This window comes from Palaemon carinicauda, chromosome 1, assembly GCF_036898095.1.
Source record: "Palaemon carinicauda isolate YSFRI2023 chromosome 1, ASM3689809v2, whole genome shotgun sequence".
Classification (NCBI taxonomy): Eukaryota; Metazoa; Arthropoda; class Malacostraca; order Decapoda; family Palaemonidae; genus Palaemon; species Palaemon carinicauda.
In genome coordinates, this window is record NC_090725.1 from 45,734,333 (window position 1) to 45,739,332 (window position 5,000).

A 5,000-nucleotide genomic window follows, 5' to 3' on the forward strand; every position below is an offset into this window, starting at 1 on the left:
CATTGCGGTTTCTTGACATTTAACTGGTAATTGATAAGAAGAACATATGAATAATGTTATCGGTATTATATATTCTTATTTATTGTCTAATTACAGACATTTTCCTAATATTCTTATATGACATAAAAATTACATTTGAGAAAGATTTAATACCATAATTTTTTTTCTTGCATTTTTATAAGAAATAACTTTACCTAGCTTATCACTAATAGGCTTAGGCTGATTATAGATAGTCTTTTGACCTCTTTTGACGTTATTATATCCTCATACTGTAGAAATCCTCCAATCCCTATCCGTTAATCTAACACATTTTCTAAGTAACAATCTATATTAAGTATGCCTGTTGTAGACCAGCCGCTAGTTAGTTGTTACCTGAACTTTAATTCATCATTATCAGCGTGTCTATATTCCTTGAGTGATCACATACATTCGACAATTACCAAACTATCAATTATCTTGCTTGAACTACAGTTAGTCTATTTGATACGATTGCATTATATCTTGAAAGTACCATGGCGTACATTTTAATGTTATTTACCATAATTAAATCAGCAAACAAAGAAAATTTATATACTCCATACTAAACATTATCAGAACCCTGTTTATCAAGTGGTTCATTTTCTATGACAGATAATATAACATCTGAATGATTTAATGATGCGGTCGTACCACCAGGATATCACGAGTGTCTTAACCCTTTTACCCCCAATGCTATTTGGAAAGTCGTGTGATGAGATCTTACCGCATTGATATGCGATCTCTCCTTAATGTTCATATGAATAAAATCTTTACGAGATGAAAATAATTAGATATTAGTATGAACTGCATCACTTACTTCTTGAATAGTCATGAAATTATCAGCCAAAGCAATAAATTGATTATGTGTCTGTATAATTTGATTAGAACAATTATTAATATCCCATAGGATTTCTCTCCAGGGATCCTGGTCATTTTCTGATGGTTAACAATCCAGGGATTTTTCTCATTGTCCCTGGATTTCCCAGGACAAACTATTGCAAATTGAAATAGAATTTTTTTTTTTATTAGTAGTAGTAGTAGTAGTAGTAGTAGTAGTAGTAGTAGTAGTAGTAGTAGTAGTAGTAGTAGTAGTAGTAGTAGTAGTTGTTGTGTTGTTGTTGTTGTTTTACTTGCTGTTCATGATTATGTTGTTGTTAATGATGATGACACAGTGATGTGTGTTTGATAGAAAAAGATTATCCCTTTGGCTCTCTCTCTCTCTCTCTCTCTCTCTCTCTCTCTCTCTCTCTCTCTCTCTCTCTCTCTCTCTCTCTCTCTCTCTCTCTCTCTCTCAATAGCAAAAATATTATTCACGAATTTCATAAAGTTTTGTCTAATAGTTAACTATTAAGCTGAAAATCATTTCAAATTTCGTAATAAATATTACCTAAAAACCATTCTCTTAATTTTACTTTTACTGATATAGCCAATATGTTTATACACTATAGTATACAGTGTTTTTCTAAAATTGTTTATATAGTTTACGGACAATTAAGGACATTTTCCTGAATGAGTCTCCATAAGTAAAGCAATCTGACTATAAAAACAGAATTTATGAAAAAGTCTTTATATTATACTCTACATTGTGAGCTACTTTCATTAATGGTATGTATTTACGATTCCAAATAATAACTAATTAAAAAATAACAAAATATCACTCCAACTGAAAAGTCAACAGGCAACATACCCTAAGTCTATGCTGAAAATACCGCTAGTTGAGAAAAAAAAGTACACCTGAGTGTTTTTTCATCAACTCAAGCACACATAACATCTAAAAAAGGGTAATAGATACCATAGTGCTTGGCTATGGCAGTGCCCTATACTAGAAATTAACGGTAATATGGTTTAAAGATAGAGTAGCAGCAACATAAAGTCATTCATATAGGCTATTAATAAAAAATTAATCATTCCAAGATATCTTGAGATTCATGAATTAGATTAAATTTTATTCCGTAATTCTAGAACAAGGACATTGAAAAATTAAAACCCCTAATGTCCAAAGACACTTTTGTTACTCATTAAGTATTTACTTCTGTTTCTCTGAAAAAAAATCTATTTGACCATGGGAGGTGTTCCATATTTCTGCTTAGGTCACTCCTTTTTATATTGCCGTAGAACGTGTTTCATACTACTGCTATTATTGCCATTACTTGTATTAGAAACTCCATTGTTAATTAAATTCTTAGTATTATAATTACTTGAACTATTCTTTCTCGTATAATTTCAATTGTAACAGGAGTGATAATTGTTATTATGTATGCTAAACTGTAGTAACATATTTTATAATCCGGTCGTATGGGGCCGGGTTTTCCACAACTATTGCACTTATGATTATTATTTAGAAATCCTGCTTGCATTGTCATCACATGCTAATGTGCGTCTGACCGGAAGGTTATATATTGTTTTTCAATCCCGACAAAAAAGTGAGATCCAAATCATGTACATTCCTATTACGCTTCTTAGCCTGTTGACGACTGCTGTTTCAAATTAAACGATATTCACATTCTTGTTAAAACAATTAATATGTCTGGCAATAATGATACCATGAAATCTAATTGTAGTAGTTGTATTTTATTATCTATATTAACATATTCATCTTCAACCCAGTGTGGAACCTTGAGCTTAAACAATTCACACAGATTATCTGGTAACTGTTGTATTCATTAAGAGAAGTCCTTTTCTTTTGATCAACTTCAAAACATTGAAGCGTTGACAGTTTAGGGTTTAAAGTTTTAAAGACCCTCTGGTATGGAAGAGGCAGGGGACAGTAATATTACCCTATCAAGTAGGACAATGCACTAGAGACTGGTCCTATATACATATGATTAGAGCCCAAGCGACCTCTCTACCCAGGCTATGACCAAGGAGGACCTGGCAAAGGTTGCTGATGAATCAGCAGATGGACCTATAGGCTCCCCCTCCCCCAAACCCTCCTTCCTTAGCTCACAGGGATGATTAGGTTACATCAACCAAAGGAAATAACGTGTTTGGGCGGGAATCGAACCCCAGTCTGGCAATCACCAGTCAGGGACGTTACCACATAGGCCACTACATTCCTTCCCTTTTATCTGTAGATTTGCGAGGTACTTGTACTTAAAGTATTCCAGATTACCCAGGAACGAGATTTTAATGTACAGCAACAATGACTCATATCTCCTATACAATAATCCAAAAAAATGTATTTGAATGGATAAATTGCTGGCGAAGTTATTCGACATTTCAACTCCTTAACTAAATAGGCCCTTAACAAATCCATAAAATGGAATTATTGCTGACCTAAAATTAAATCAAGTTTATTACTATCATTTTATGACTCACACGTTGTATAGCTTTTTGCCTATTGAACTAACGACAAACATTATTTTATCTGATTACGATCTCATCTATTTGACGATAAGAGACTAACAAAATCCGAATGCATCCGATTCATGAAGATTATATCAAGGATTTTAACAGAATTGCATATTCTGGGCATAGTCCATACATTCTCTCTCTCTCTCTCTCTCTCTCTCTCTCTCTCTCTCTCTCTCTCTCTCTCTCTCTCTCTCTCTCCTACGCAGATAGATAGGGTGAGAGCTGATATTAATAGAAAATATTATCATATAGGCAATTACTCTACTTGTATGATAAACTATACGTAAAGTTTCTATACATATACATATATTATAGTGTTCAACTTCTATCAAATGTTATTGTGGAAACCAAAGCGCTCATCTTAATACTGATTGATTGAAATAAAAAGGCTGTTTTATATAGATGGTTGTTATTTCAAGTAACAGTTTTCTTCCCATTCACACAGTAAATTATCATTAAGCCTATATGAAGAGTGAGTTAAGCTTACTTTTCAGATATGAATAGTTTTGTGCTTACGCCATAGATTTCCTGGTAGCACAATTGCTGATAGCACATATTTTACCGGAGGGGGAATGACGCTTTAATTAGTTTCAGCAAATCATTCACATTGTATGTTGACAAATACTGACATACTTAGTTTTCCTTCATTAGCTTTTCTCATTACAAATTGGCCTACTTCACTGCCCCTAGAGCATTTTTAAGATGTTATGAAGCTACAAATCACAGAATTATGATAATCACTGAGTGTTGAATTATGACGAATTACAGAAAGTAAAATTAATTGTTTTGATTATCAATTGATGTATCTATCTGAATGGTGTTAACAGTTCATAAAGACAGAGCAGTTACTAGTATATGTTAAACTCTGATCAAAATATTTCAAGACAATGCACAATAATAACAAAAGGCTTACCCTCTAAAGGAAAGATCATTGTACATGAGTGCTGATTAAGTGCCCTAAAATATTGTAAAATATATCCTATCGCTAACACATAATCACAGCTAAATTGAAATAAAGGCTTTAAAATAGTCTACATACCCTACTTCCCCCCCTATCTCCGCCACACATTAATTTACATGCGAATTAGTTTATCTATGTATGTGTCTTTGTATAGTCAAAACTAATTGTTAACGGAGAGTAGGCCTGTCATATGTTAATTTAAATTTTGATTAATATTTAGAGTTAGGATATAAATCAGTTCAAATTATTTATTATTTTTTTTTCGATGATCGTTTTCAAAATTGAATCACCCTTAAGCTTGTAGTTACAGTAGTTTATTTTTCTATTAAGTAAATGGGTTTCTGGTCAAAATGGGGAGTCACTTTTGTTCCTGTTCTTCTTTATCTTCTTCTTCTTCTTCTTCTTCTTCTTCTTCTTTTTATTATTATTATTATTATTATTATTATTATTATTATTATTATTATTATTATTATTATAGTAGTAGTAGTAGTAGTAGTAGTAGTAGTAGTAGTAGTACTACAATCCAAGTTACAATAAGAAATGGTCTGAAAATCTCAATTCTCCAAGGGCTCTAACAGGGAGAGAAGCGCAATGATATAAATCAGCATCAACATGTCCGCCTACTGATGCAAAGGGCCTCAGTTTGATATCGCAAGTCGTCTCTATC